We start from the raw sequence: 16027 nt of genomic DNA, 5'->3' as shown, positions 1-16027 counted from the left end.
TAAGGACTACCTGTTACTGTTGTTGTTTAGTCACTAAGTCTGACTCTTTTTGCAACCCCCCTGGACTGTAGCCCACCAGGCTCCTCTGTCTATGGGATTTTCCTGGCAAGAATACTAGAGTAGGTTGCCATTTCCTTCTCTAGGGTATCTTCCCAACCCAGGGATCGAACCAAAGTCTCCTGTATTGGGCAGGCGAATTCTTTACCACTAAGCAATAAGTAAAGCCCTAGGGACTGCGTAGAGTTAGCAAAATTATGTTGTCGTTAAAAAAAATTCATATTAAGTTTCTAAAAAGCCACTAAAATGATTTATGATTGTCAACATAAGAACGCTAATATTTTTAAGCGCATAAAATATGGCAGACACTTTAGGTATGTCATGCTGTTTAAATCTCACAACTCTGTGACAGAATTAGACTCATTTCAGAGCAAAAGAAACCCCAAATCAGAGCAACTACGTAATTGCTATAACATTTTATTTCCTAACAAAAAGGAAGGGAAATTAATACCGTATGGCACAATGATACAATCTGACAAAGTTACAATGGTGGCCAAACATGTCATTGTATACACAGCTTTCTGAACTTCAAATACTTCATAATTAAAAAAAATAATGCTGGTAATAATTTGCCCATGTTACAGTGCTAATTAAGGACAGAACCAAAATTTAAATTCACATCTCTGAAGTCCATGCTTTTCCCATAATATTGTGCTGCCTTGCCTCTCCAGAATAGAAACTATGACATTTGCTTGAACTAGTATATACCCAAGTTGGAAGATTGAAAGTAGGTGTAACTCATCATCACACAGTTGTTATTAGCAGAAATTATAATACAAGTGTGGCCAATATGTTGGATGCATACCACATTTTTTGGGCTGTCTTTGAGATGGTTTAGTAATCCTAGACCAAGAGATTGTGAAAATTATCCCTATTCTCAAATGGCCTCTTAGGATAGAGCCCACAAGCTAGAACCAGCATCTCTTTCTTAGAGTACAAGGCATAATTAAAAATAAGGAGCACTCTTATGGACAAAGAAAGGCAAAGGAGTAAACCAAAGACAGTAGGTGAGCAGGGCCAACTGTGAGTGAGTTCTGGAGAAGGAATGGGAAAGAATCCTGAGGTTTAAAGAATAAGAAGAGGAGAGAGTGGGAGAGGAAGGATTATATATAAAGGAGGCATAAAGAAAACTCGGAGATGAGGTGAAGTCTGAAGACAGAGAAAGGTAAGAGTTAGAGAAAGTAAAAGGAATATAGAACAGGAAAAAATTAAAAATTGGAGGAAAACAGTGGGACAGAGAAGCAGGGGGTATAAAATGAATGACATTAAGGAGAAGGCAGAGGCAGCCCTCCATCAGTTCATAAATTAGTTCCACGTCCTGCCATGTGGGTTTTCCCCTCCCTTTCCTGACATTAACAGGATCAGCAATTTTGAGCGCTACATTTTGCAAGAGGAGGGTGATAAATTGAAAGCATCAGTGAGCAAACAGACCCTCGCAATGAAAATTAAGCACTGAGGAATGCAGATTAAATTCCGACATGACATAATACTTAGAAATGCACTGAAACATGATGTTGTTCTGGAACCATTTCTAGGCCTGCAGTAAGCCTCCAGACCACAAGCTGCTGTTACAGATTTTATTTCTCCCCCCCAACCCAGTCCACCACTGTAGACTGGAATCTGACGCCATCATTACTACTGAACAAGCAGGACGAAGCTTCACAAACATCCCCCCAACCACACCCACACCTGCCAACACCTTTATTTATCCAGCAGGCTGAAGGGTGAGTGGCAAGCAGCCAAAACACACACCAGGGGAAACACACTCTCTTTCTAATGCTTTTTTTTTTCTCTCTCTCCCCCTTTCAAGGAACTTTAAAAATTACATCCAGAATGTCCAAAAATGTCAGAGTTTTTAAAAACCTGTAGCTGCAATCAATTTTCTTCCAGGTTCATCAGGGTTTTTTTATAGGTAAATATTTCTTTCTAAAAAGGTAGAGGCTAAAAATCCATAAAGCTGCAGAGGGGGCTTAGTAAACATGTTATTTCATATTGCCCAAATGAGCACTTGTTCTTTAAGGGAGATTAGTTTTAGGTGGTTTTATTTTTTATTTTTTTAAAGCATTTTGTAGCCATTTCATCTGTTTATAAACAAGTTTTATGTTAATTCCAGTTAGGTTAATTCAATAAGGATTTACATTAAATCCTTACCAAGTGCCTACTTATATCAAGGTCCTATGCCCTAATCCACACAACCTGAAAAAAATCAAACTGTCAGCTGGATGATATATTAAAGGTCGGGCTTACCCAGGTGGCACTCGTGGTAAAGAACCCACCTGCCAATGCAGGAGATGTTAAGAGGCGTGGGTTCAATCCCTGGATCAGGATGATCCCCTGGAGGAAGGCATGGCAACCCAATCCAGTGTTCTGACCTGGAGAATCCCCATGGACAGAGGAGCCTGGTGGGCTACAGTGCATAGGGTCACAAAGAGGCAGACACGACTGAAGCAACCTAGCATGCACGCACACACATTAATGGTCATCTTTACATACAGGCAGTTCCTAAGGGAAAGCAAGCAGATCAGCAAGCACAACTCGGCCACTCATTTCAACCTCCAGCCACCAAGGACTACCATGGCACTGGGAACCACCCTGAGCTACACAACTACCACATGTGGTCACATGTAGATGTGAGGGCTGGACCATAGAGAGAGCTGAGCGCCGAAGAATTGATGCTTTTGAACTGTGGTGTTGGAGAAGACTCTTGAGAGTCCTTTGGACAGCAAGGAAATCGAACCAGTCCATCCTAAAGGAGATCAGTCGAACATTCACTGGAAAAACTGATGCTGAAGCTGAAACTCCAACACTTTAGCCACCTGATACAAAGAACTGACTCATTGAAAAGACCCTGATGCTGAGAAAGATTGAGGGCAGGCGGAGAAGGAGACGACAGAGGATGAGATGGTTGGATAGCATCATCGACTTGATAGACACGAGTTTGAGCAAGCTCCAAGAGTAGTGATGGACAGGGAAGCCTGGCGTGCTGCAGTCCATGGGGTTTCAAAGAGTTAGACACAACTGAGCAACTGAACTGAACTGATAAAACCACGAGAGCCCTTGGCCTCCCTTCCCATTCCCTTTCCTCCTCTCTGCTGCTGTATCAACCCTGCAGCCTCCCCGGCAGGTGCCCCTCAGCTCCAGGACATTCCCTGCCCAGGACAACTTTTGGACAAGCAAACCCTGGGCCAAATTCCTGCCACAACATCAATGGAGGAACAGACACTGGCCTCAGACTCAGAAAACTTTGATTGCCAAGTCCTCCACTTGCTAATCGTGTGTCAAAAGACGATTTATTTCACCTGTTTGAGGCTTCCATGTCTTTACCCTTAAAATGGGAAGACGATCTGCTCTACCATCTTCACAGGATTGTGGTGAAGATTTTGTGAGCCTACGGTGAGGGAGAGCACTTTCTAAGTGCTCTAGTGATATATATTTATTCAGAAGTAACCTGTTTAGAGCTATACGGAGGTAAGTAGTAGCCTAATTTTATAAATTATAGGATACTGGAAGGTCACAGGTTGGAAGTCAGATGTGGATCCAGTCCTGACTGTTGCATAAACCCAAACAAGCCACTTTCCTCCTCCCACCCTTTGTATGATTTCATGTTTTCATTCAACTTGACAATCTCTGAAGACCCTTCAGGTGCTGATAATCTGGAAGTCTAGAGCTGCACTGTTTAACCACACACGTGTTGCATAAGCTTTCAGGAATCAGCCTGGGAACGGAACTAACAGGATAATATTGCTTATATGGAAAAATGAGTTCTGAGCCATGACAACTGCCTTTCAAGTGGACTTTTGGAATAAAAGCAATTTGCAATTTGGAGACTGTATTAATCACTACTGTAGATTTCCATTACCAAAAAAAAAAAAAAACAAAACCCTTTGGTGAAGTTACGAACTATCTGCCATGCTCTCCTGGAGTTGATTTTCCACAGCATTTCAGTTTTGCTGCTGTATGTACTTGAGAACTGAGACATACTTGGGTTTTTAGTTACCCAAACCACCACCATTTCTAAGGACAATGACTGGTCTTCCTTTTGGCACATGAGCTATATGTATGTATGTGTGTATGTATGTGTGTATGTGTGTGTGTGTGTGTGTGTGTGTGTGTGGAGTGAGGGAAGGGGACTAATCTGGATTTCACTTTAAACCTGATATTATATGAAATTATTACACATTATGAAAGGCATTTTGAATTCTTAGAAGAATATGCAATATTGACATACACTTTCATTTTTCACCTTTACTTTCTTCCTTATATCACTCTGCCATTAACTGTCTAAAGTGAAAAAGGAAAGGGCAGTGTATCCCTCAGCAGTTCTAACAAAGGCAGTGGGATAACTGGTACTCTGTCAAATTAAAAAATGAAATGAAAAGACTTTCTTCTCAATTGACCTTCCTAAAGCAGGGAAGTCTTGGACATATATTACCCCCAGGTTCCCAGGTGCACCATGTTATAGTAAACTCCTGATGCTGTGAGGGAACAGGGAGAGATCATGGGATGCTGCTACTATAGAAGCTTGGGGTTATGTAACAAGAACTTGAGTTGCCAACCTCTGAATGGAGGACAGCTCAGTTGGAGGCTCAGAAACCTGATTTTTCACTGGCTCACCTCACATGGTCCAAGACCAAGGTTTCAATATATGGCTGTTATGATAAAAGCAACCACAATCCAAGAAATCATAATTATGAAAACACATTGTTCTAAAAAATTCTCACATACCTTCCTTCTGTGATGACTTAAGCTCTACTCACTGTCAAGAAGGTAATGTTTTCCCATTACATGAAATGTACATGTTCTTCTCACTTCACGCTTTATTGTGAGATGCACAGACACCTTTTCTAAAGACGAGTTTAAAAATCACACTTTTAAACAAAAATAAAGTGACTTGCACAACAGGCTCCACAAAAAATGTTCACACAGTTTTTCAGAAACTATTCCAAGAACTGTGGTAGTTAATGTGTTAAAGTGATCATCCTTTTCTCAACTATGGGGACATTTTGCATCTGATGGACTTGTCAAATTTATTACCAGACAGTAGACGTTATCACACTCTGAAACATTATGTGTTTGTGTAAGAAAAATTAAAAAACAAAAAGAGGAGTTAAGGGGGCGTCAAGAGATATAAACTTCCAGTTATAAAATAAACAAGTCTCAGGGGTGACTTGTAATGTACAGCACAACAACTATAGTCAACACCACATTGTATATTTGAAAACTGCTAAGAGAATAGATCTTACAGGTTCTTGTCACAAGAAAAAAATTAGCTTTTTATATCTAAAACATCAGATCATCTTGACAATGAATCTGTTGCCCTAGCTTGAGAGGAAATAAAAATCTTTTTTGTGAAAGGCTTTTATGTACTCTGCTGAGAGTCTTAGAAATCCTGCCACCAAGCTGCTAAGTTGTTTCAGTTGTGTCCGACTCTGTGCGACCCCACAGACAGAAGCCCACCAGGCTCCCCCGTCCCTGGGATTCTCCAGGCAAGAACACTGGAGTAGGTTGCCATTTCCTTCTCCAATGCATGAAAGTGAAAAGTGAAAGTGAAGTTGCTCAGTCATGTCCGACTCCTAGCAACCCCATGGACTGCAGCCCACCAGGCTCCTCCGTCCATGGGATTTGCCAAGCAAGAATGCTTGTTCTCCTCCAATTTTTTAAAAAAATACGAGCAATATCATTTTGTGATAGGATCATTGTGATAGATTCCTGATAGGAATCAAATTGGGGTTCCCAAATCTCGCTGACTGGGACAATGCGAGGCCATATGACAACACAAGATGCGGCTTTTCCTCTGCAAGAGATCGGAGCAGCTCCTAAGGGATCCTTGTGTCAGTCGATAGATCCTTGAAATCAAACCCGGCGTGGTCGTGCATCATGCTCTCTGGAGAAGGATGACAATGATGATATGGTGATGACAATGAAATAGCTGGCATTTATTGTCCGCTTCTACAAGTCAAGCATCACACAAAGAGCATTATGCAAATTAGCTCATTTAAACCTGACAACAACTCCGGGATAGCTTATTTACACATGCTGCTGCTGCCACTGCTAAGTCACATCAGTCGTGTCCGACTCTGTGCGACCTCATAGACGGCAGCCCACCAGGCTCCCGTCCCTGGGATTCTCCAGGTAAGAATACTGGAGTGGGTTGTTTATGTTGACTGAATAACTTACCCAAAGGTACACAGCTCAGAAACAGCAAGGCCTCCATCCAAACTCAGATGGGTCTGTGTGCTGAACCACTTCATCTGCCCCTCCAGGTTGTCTTTCCACCCTAATCTCTGCATCAATTTTATAAACTGTGCCAATTTTACACCCAGGTGGTTGACCTCTATGAGTTGCATCAGTGGGCTTCCCTGCCTTCTGGATGGTAGTTGTTTTGGCCCATGGAACCAAGGCAGGAGGTCAGTGGGGGGAAAGAGGCGAAGGCTGAGCTGCTTATTCCCTGGGCTTCCTCCCTGTGGAGTCACCTCAAGCTGGGGCTTATTTCTGAAGCCCTATTCCTAGAGTACCATTTCCCAGTCAATACTGTGGAATGCTCTGACACATGTAATGATGGTCTTGGGGTTTCATGAGACCCAGGAGCCAATTTTTGACTAGGCATATTAGTGTGCAGGTAATTATATTCTCCTAGACCAAGAGAGAATTGAAAAGAGCCTGTGCAAGTGTCCTTGTGTGTGTGTTTACAAACACAAGCAGTCCTAAAAGAGGCCGTGGCCCCTGTGTCAATGCAAGAAGTACAGTCACTACCCTCAAGGGACTGCATCGTGCCTCTAACACTGCATCTTGGAATGCAATTCTCCTCGAAAATAATCCTAAAGAACCACAATGTTACAGCTACCAGAGACCCTAGAGATAAAAAAAAGGAAGAGTTCCAACCCCTTCATTTTTCAGATGAGTCAGTGCATCAGAGCAAGAAGTGACCTCCGTAGATTTCCAGTTCAAAAGTCTGATTCCATTCATCAAACTCTCAGAGTGCTGGGGGCTTTTCTCTTGTTCCTCCACGAACTGCCTCCTCCATCCACTTAGTTCGCAAAACCACCAAGATACTGACAATGACACAATATCTCAAAGTGTTTACTTATTAAGCCTGCTATATTGTTAGGAGTTTTGTGTATGTGTTAGTTGCTAAGTCGTGCTCAACTTTTTGCAACCCCATGGACTGTAGCTGGCCAGACCCCTATGTCCATGGAATTCTCTGTGCAAGAATACTGGAGTGCATTGCCATTCCCTTCTCCAGGGGATCTTTCCAACTCAGGGATCCAACGTGGGTCTTCTGCATTGCAGGCAGATTCTTTACCATCTGAGCCACCAGGGAAGCCCAATATACTATAAGCAATTTTACATATTATTAAGGAGGGCTTCCCTGATAGCTCATGGAATACTGAATACTGGGCTCCAGTATTCTTGGGCTTCCCTGGTGGCTCAGATGGTAAAAAATCTGCCTGCAGTGCAGAAGACCTGGGTTCGATTCCTGAGTTGGGAAGATCCCCTGGAGAAGGGAAAAGGCTACCCACTCCAGTATTCTGCCCTGGAGAATTCCATGGACTGTATAGTCCATGGGGTCGCAAAGAGTTGGACACAACTGAGCAACTTTTACTTTCAAGTATTTTACAAGATTTTTAAAGACTGTATAGCCTTTTGGCTTTGGGGTGGAGTGTCCTTTGTTTCATCAGTCCTCTGTTTTATTCGCCTCCTCTTCGCTCCACTGATGAGGGAAGGATTCCTGCCTTAGGTGACAGGGATGGCGGGATACATGATGCCGGACACTGGACAGATGAGACGGACAGCAATTTTACAGCCCCATACACTCACAGCCTCAGGGAACACGGTGCACACCATGCAGAACTGCCTGGGGGCTACCCCCAGAAACAGAGGGAATAAGCAGGGTCTGTGGGATGCAAGCTCCATAGAAACAAGAGGGTGAGGTGACCCCTGGCTTCTGTAGGGGGGTGTCGCTGACTTGTCTGAATAATTCTGCACACTGGCAAGGAACTGAAGAAGCCCACTATTTAGGGATAAGCAGCACTGTGCCTGGCCCTGTGATAAGGAAGGGCTTGGGCCAGATAATATTCATATTCTAGGCAGAATGCTGTTTTGCTTTTAACTAGATGCTTTATTCTTATAAAACCTATAAGCTCTTTTAAAAATATTCACAGTTGAAAATGGTATATAATGAAAGCTAAAAGCCTCTCTCACCAAGCCCCACTAGGAGGCCTTTCCCCCAAAACAACTACAAAAAGCTTATGGATATACAAGCATATAATGTATGTGTGTGTTAGTCACTCAGTCATGTCTGACTCTTTGCAACCACGTGGATTGTAGCTGCCCAGGCTGCTCTGTCCATGGAATTCTCAGAGAATCCTGGAGCGGGTTGCCATTCCCTTCTCCAGACAAGCATACCATAGTGTATCTTTTCTTAAAAAAATTTTGAATCCAATAAATGGAAGGGTAATATGCTTTATGTTGAAACTGCATAGTACTTCATTAGATGGATGCTGCATTCATTTGCACAGAGAAGGCAATGGCACCCCATCTCCAGTACTCTTGCCTGGAAAATCCCATGGATGGAGGAGCCTGGTGGGCTACAGTCCATGGGGTTGCTAAGAGTCGACACGACTGAGTGGCTTCACTTTCACTTTTCACTTTAATGCACTGGAGAAGGAAATGGCAATCCACTCCAGTGTTCTTGCCTGGAGAATCCCAGGGATGGGGGAGCCTGGTTGGCTGCCGTCTATGGGGTCGCACAGAGTCGGACACGACTGAAGTGACTTAGCAGCAGCAGCAGCATTCATTTGCAAGGATTGCCATTAAAAAATAACACTGACTGGGTGGCTTAAAACAACAGAAATTTATTTCCTCACAGTTCTGGAGGCTAGAAGTCCAAGATCAAGGTGCCAGCAAGTCTGGTTTCTCCTGAGGCTTCTCTCCTTACCTTGCAGACAGCTGCCTTCTCACACGGCCCTTCCTCTCTGTGCATGCCCCTGGTTCTTTCTCGTCTTCCGAGGACATCAGTCATGAATTAGGGCTCCCCAACCCGTATGATCTGTTAAGGAACTGCATTCAATATGTCAGCAAAATTGGAAAACTCAGTAGTGGCCACAGGACTGGAAAAGGTCAGTTTTCTTTCCAATCCCAAAGAAGGATGATGTCAAAGAATATTCAAACCACTGTACAGTTGCGTTCATTTCACATACCAGTAAGGTTAAGCTCAAAATCCTTCAAGCTAGGCTTCAGCAGTACGTGAACTTCTAAATGTACAAGCTGGATTTTAGAAAAGGCAGAGGAACCAGAGACCAAATTGCCAACATTCATTGGATCATAGAGAAAGCAAGGGAATTCCAGAAAAACACCTACTTCTGCTTCATTGACTATGCTAAAGCCACTGACTGTGTGGATCACAATAAACTGTGAAAAATTCTTAAAGAGATGGGAATACCAGACCACCTTACTTGTCTCCTGAGAAACCTATATGTGGGTCAAAAAGCAATGGTTAGAACCGGACATGGAACAACAGACTGGTTCCAAATTGGGAAAGTAAACAAATCTATATATTGTCACCCTGCTTATTTAACTTATTAACTTGTTACTATAACAATAATATATGCAGAGTACATCATGTGAAATGATGGATGAATCACAAGCTGGGATCAAGATTGCTGGGGAAAATATCAACAAACTCAGATATGCAGCTGATATACCACTCCAATGGCAGAAAGTAAAGAGGAACTAAAGAGCCTCCTGATGAAGATGAAAGAGGAAAGTGAAAAAGCTGTCTTGAAACTCAATATTAAAAAAAACTAAGATCATGGCATCTGATTCCATCAGTTCAGTCGCTCAGTCATGTCTGACTCTTTGCGACCCCATGAATCACAGCACGCCAGGCCTCCCTGTCCATCACCAACTCCCGGAGTTCACTCAGACTCGCATCCATCGAGTCCGTGATGCCATCCAGCCATCTCATCCTGGGTCGTCCCCTTCTTCTCCTGCCCCCAATCTCTCCCAGCATCAGAGTCTTTTCCAATGAGTCAACTCTTTGCATGAGGTGGCCAAAGTACTGGAGCTTCAGCTTTAGCATCATTCCTTCCAAAGAAATCCCAGGGTTGATCTCCTTCAGAATGGACTGGTTGGATCTCCTTGCAGTCCAAGGGACTCTCAAGAGTCTTCTCCAACACCACAGTTCAAACGCATCAATTCTTTGGCGCTCAGCCTTCTTCACAGTCCAACTCTCACATCCATACATGACCACAGGAAAAACCATAACCTTGACTAGGCGGTCCTTAGTTGGCAAAGTAATGTCTCTGCTTTTGAATATGCTATCTAGTTTGGTCATAACTTTTCTTCCAAGGAGTAAGCATCTTTTAATTTCATGGCTGCAATCACCATCCACAGTGATTTTGGAGCCCCAAAAAATAAAGTCTGACACTGTTTCCACTGTTTCCCCATCTATTTCCCATGAAGTGATGGGACCAGTTGCCATGATCTTAGTTTTCTGAATGTTGAGCTTTAAGCCAACTTTTTCATTCTCCTCTTTCACTTTCATCAAGAGGCTTTTTAGCTCCTCTTCACTTTCTGCCATAAGGGTGGTGTCATCTGCATATCTGAGGTTATTGATATTTCTCCTGGCAATCTTGATTCCAGCTTGTGTTTCTTCCAGTCCAGCATTTCTCATGATGTACTCTGCATATTAGTTAATTAAATAAGCAGGGTGACAATATACAGCCTTGACGTACTCCTTTTCCTATTTGGAACCAGTCTGTTGTTCCATGTCCAGTTCTAACTGTTGCTTCCTGACCTGCATACAGAGCAAATAGATGGGGAAAAAGAGGAAACTGTGACAGATTTTACTTTCTTGGGCTCCAAAATTACTGTGGATGGTGACTGCAGCCACAAAATTAAAAGGCGCTTGCTCCTTGGAAGGAAAGTTATAACATAGACCAAATATTAAAAAGCAAAGACATCACTTTGCTGACAAAGGTCCATCTACTCAAAGCTATGGTTCTTCCAATAGTCACGTACATATGTGAAAGTTAAACCATAAAGAAGGCTGTGCGTCGAAGAACTGATGCTTTCAAACTGGTGCTGGAGAAGATTCTTGAGAGTTTTTTGGACTGCAAGGAGATCAAACCAGTCAATCCTAAAGAAAATCAACCCTGAATATTCATTGGAAGGCCTGATGCTGATGCTGAAGGTCCAATACTCTGGCCACTAGATGTGAAGAGCCAACTCACTGGAAAAAGACCCTGAAGCTGGGAAAGACTGAAGGCAAAATGAGAAGGGGGTAGCAGAAGGTGAAATGGTTAGATAGCATCAACGACTCAGTGGACACGAATTTGAACAAACTCCAGGAGATAGTGAAGGCCAGGGAAGCCTGGCATGCTGTAGTTCATGGGGTCACAAAGAGTCAGACATGACTTAGCAACTGAATAACAACAACTTATAATCTCATTTCAACTTAATCCGTTCTTTAAAGGCCCTTTTTCCAAATAGAGTCACATTCTAAGATACTGGGGGTTAGAACTTCAACACAGGAATTTGGGGGGATCATAATTCAGTCCAGAAGCTGGAGTGAATATCATTGTCCATATTTTTGAACATGTAGGTATATCTGTAGAAAAAACTCCTGGAATCAGAACTGCTGAGTCAAAGGAATAAATTTTTGTACCTGTTGCCAAACTGCCCTCCATAAAGGTCTGTCAAATTTAAACTCCCACCAACAGTGTGTGTGAGTAGTCATTTCCCCTCACACCCAACACATGGGATATGATCAGACTTTTTTCATCTTTGCCAAACTGTCAGTTGAAAAAAAAAAAAAGATATCTTATTTTGGTCTGGTTCTTTTAATTATCAGTGAGGTTTTATACAGTATGCATTTTTCGTAAGACGACTATTATCCTTTTTTCATATATGCTATTACATTTACAGTGATTAAGTGCTTTTATATATATGTATATATAACTTTAAAATCAAAGCTGTTAAAATGTCTTTATTCAAACCCATAGTCAGGTCATTGAAACACTGGTTCCAATATAACAGATTTAAACAAGTATGGGACTTCAGTGGTGATCCAGTGGTTAAGAGTACCCCTTCCAATGTGGAGAACGTGGGTTCAATCCCTAGTCTGGGACAATTCCACATGCCACAGGACAACCAGGCCCACACACTGTAGCTACTGAGTCTGTGAGCTCTGGAACCCATGCCACAACTAGAGAGAAGCCCCTTGCCACAAGGAAGGATCCAGCATGCCACAACTAAGACCCACTGCCGCCAAAAATAAATAAATAACAAAATATCTTTAAAAAGAAGTATGGCCACACAAGCTTTGCATAGAATCTGTTCTAAACAAGCACTTGCTGAATGAAACTGATCACTGGTAGAATTTGCTGTATATCAACAAAGGTAATAAACCCAGCCCCTTTAAAAAAAAAAAAAAATGAACCTAGCTCCTAATCACCAGTGCATTGCTGAGTGAGTGTACATCTGTAAATAACTTTGAATTAATTCAAACACATTTTCCTCTACCAGTTCTTCTCCCATTGACAAATAGGCATGACTCAGCCTGGTGTTTTCAGATTGGATTGAAAGGAAAAATAGGTTGTTTTTAATTTGAAAGTTACCTGAAAATCTTGGTAAATAAACCGAATCTAATTTTTAACCCAGTACCAGTACAAACTTGAATTTTCTTGTATATTGCTGTGCTTCCGGAGCCTCTGGAAGACACAGCACCAGGGCAGCCTCAAGTTCAGGACTTCCCTGGTGATCCAGTGGTTGGGAATCCACCTGCCAAAATAACAACAACAACAAAAAGAAGACAGGATTTCCTATCAGAATGAGCAGACGGTATAAGTAAGATTAGGTACAAATGAATAGGCAAGATGCTGAGAAAAGACGAGTATACTTGCTATGGAATGTAAAAATTTTAAACAGAAAAATTGCCTGCAGGGTTTTGGTATGAGTGTATTTATGGGGAGGGGGCCCCCCAGGGAGGGAGGAAATCATGTTCATATTGACTAGAACTATCCAGGTTTCCCAAGTGCCTCCCAATAGCAGCAGGAATATTTATGAACAGATACACTACTCAATTCTGGTTGCCACATGTAAATCTAAAAGTGCACATTAAGTTTGCCATGTTTCAGGATTTCATCATGTTTTTGGCAAGAGTACGTACACATAAGGAGACCTTTTGTTAAACCACATAACTCTGATCTTGTTTATGAGCTCTAAAATTAAATTATCTCACATAAATACTCAGAAGGTAATTGTCATATTAGTCTCAATGGTCCACAGTACCACCACAAAAGAGCCAGTCACAATTCATTCTGTGACATGGGCGGCCTGGCGGCTTGGTATAATGTGCTGCTTCGTGGGAGTTTCATGACCTACAGACTCTCACGCATTTGGAGAGGGAAAGAGTGGCTGGAAGCACTTTTGCTGGATCTGTGGCTAAAGCATTTACTATGAATAAGGGAAATGGACTAATGTGAAAGAATGAAGACTGCAGTTCAGAGCCCGTACACTTTCTCTGTGAAGGGACAAATAGTAAATATTTTAGATTTTGCAGGCCATTAAGTCTCTGTCACAACTACTAGGCTCTGCTGTTGTATCATGAAAACCGCCATAGACAATACATAAACAAACAGCTATAGCAGTGTTCCAATAAAACTTTATTGACCAAAAAAGGTAGACAGGCCAGATTTGGCCTATGGGTCATAATTTACCACCTCTTGCTCTAGACTACATTGATCTTCCCCTTCTCTGGTATTTTCTTTTCTAAACATGCACCATTACTATGTCCCAGGTCCTATTCGACTTTCTAAAAATTGTTTTATTTAATCCTGGAAACAACTCTGCTTTTATCACCTTCCCATTCTATAGGTAGGCTTGCCAGGTGGCACAGTGATAAGGAATCTGCCTGCCAACGCAGAAGACACAAGAGATGCAGGTTCAATTCCTGGGTCAGGAAGATCCCCTGGAGTAGGAAATGGCAACCCACTCTAGTATTCTTGGCCCAGAAACTTCCATGGACAGAGCAGCCTGGAGGGTTACAGTCCGTGGGGTCACAAAGAGTCAGACACAACTGGGCACACATACACACACATTTTATAGATGAGGAAACAAGGCCCAGAGATGCTGAGCGACTTTCCCAGAGTTGTACAACCAGAGAGCTAGAACTTGAACCCAGGCAGTCTGACCACAGAGACCACAGCTTGCCACCCACTCCTGTGAGGTTTTAACTGTACTAAGAACTCTTAAAAAAAAGAATCCATCCACCCTTCCAGGGACTCCCGAAGCTCTACAAGTCTGCCTGGTACCCAGAGCAGATTATTTTTGCTAGTCTTCATCCAAGTGGATCTTAGGTTCATTCTAGTCCTATGTGAGACTTCTAACAAGGGAAACACAAGGAGACGCTGAGGGTCCCAACTCCATGCTGGCGTTGGATGTTCTCAGACACCTTATGAAGTTTTCTGGATATTTATCCAGCATCTTTTCCCAATTTGCTATAAGCCTAGAAGTTACTGTGTCCCCTAAGGGATAATTTGTGACAATACTGTGCTACCAAAATTTGCTGTTTAAAAAAAAAAAAAAAAAAAAAAACAAGAGAAAACACTAGAAAATTATCATATTTCATATAAAATTAATGACTACAGAAATAAAAATTTACCCCAAAGTTCTCTTAGGACACAAAATTACAGGTTCACTGGATGAAAAGTGATGATGTTTGTCACTATAAGTAACAGGATACTACTATGCGGTTTGGAATTTACCTCTTTAAATCTGAATGAAGTAAACACATCCTGGCTGTTGGGGTTCTGATACCACCAAAGACGGGAGGGCAAGTTTAACTTGCTGCTTGCCAAAAAGTCCTTAGGATTTGCTTCTCCCTCACCCTCCCATCATATTTTCTAGATTTCCTTTCAATCAAAACTTACCTCTTTTGATAGGGTTAAAACCACATAATTAAAGAAGAAAGTAAACTGAACATTCCCTTTCAGAACATGGAAACTTCCTGTGGTTGCCAAAAAGAACTTGAAATGCTTTAAGACTGAGATTATACATTCAGCCAAATCAGCAAATATAAATTAATAGCTTTGTGTAAGGATTTAGAACGTTTAAGTATTGTAGAATGAGAAAAGAGGTTTTCTCTGAAACGGCCTCTGGGAAAGGGAAGAGGGTATTTTCACATCCCATTCATAAAAGCCAAGGACAAGCCCATAAACTTTTCTATGGCCTTTACTGCAGAGGAAAAAAAATCCTATTTCTATTTGTTGAAAGACTTCATACCCGGGGAGAACAAAGAATATTTAGTTCTGAAGAGGACACACAAATCTTAGGCAGAATATATTTGTGAGTTTAAAAAAAAGATATTTTATCACATAAAACACCACTGGTATTGTGACTCGGGTCCTTAACAGCTTTGAAGTTTTCATTGAACAGGAAAGATATGAAAAGGCAGAGGAGAAGAAAAACATGTGAAGCCTACTATATACCAAGCTCCATGCTAGGAAGTGTAATATAAATTACTGTATCAAGGAAATAACTCATTTAAAATATTAATTGCTGCTTAGTTGCTAAGTCGTATCTGACTCTTTTGCAACCCCATGGACTGCAGCCCACCAGGCTCCTCTGTCCAAGGGATTCTCCAGGTGAGAATTCTGGAGTGAGTTGCCATTTCCTTCTCCAGGGGATCTTCCCCACCCAGGGATCGAACCCACGGCTCCTGCCGCCCTCCTGCTTTGCAGGCAGGTTCTTTATCGCTGAGTCACAGGGGAAGCAAAATCTTAATTACATCTTCAAGTTTTGCAGATTCCTAATTGTCATGAAAAATATTTTCTTATTTCAATTTCTGTTGGGAAATTTAAATTTTATTGTGCAGGCACTTTTCTTTTAAACTAACACCTTCTTTTAAAAGCAGGCTGAGGAAAACTGACCTGTGAAGGAGCCTAGTTCCTGCTTGCAGGATTGTGCC

The 16027-nt window shown here is 42.0% G+C and overlaps 1 long non-coding RNA gene across 1 annotated transcript; it reads right to left on the bottom strand.

The window, feature by feature from the left end:
* Positions 1-458: 458 nt before the first annotated feature.
* LOC132658494 (uncharacterized) lies at positions 459-10087 on the bottom strand. The gene is made up of 2 exons (XR_009598195.1): positions 8996-10087; positions 459-5941 (listed from the first exon to the last, which is right to left on the bottom strand). It is a non-coding gene; the product is annotated as an uncharacterized LOC132658494 (long non-coding RNA).
* Between the last annotated feature and the right edge of the window lie 5940 nt (positions 10088-16027).

This window comes from Ovis aries, chromosome 23 (genome assembly GCF_016772045.2).
Source record: "Ovis aries strain OAR_USU_Benz2616 breed Rambouillet chromosome 23, ARS-UI_Ramb_v3.0, whole genome shotgun sequence".
Lineage (NCBI taxonomy): Eukaryota > Metazoa > Chordata > Mammalia > Artiodactyla > Bovidae > Ovis > Ovis aries.
This window is presented reverse-complemented; position numbering and strand designations above follow the sequence as displayed.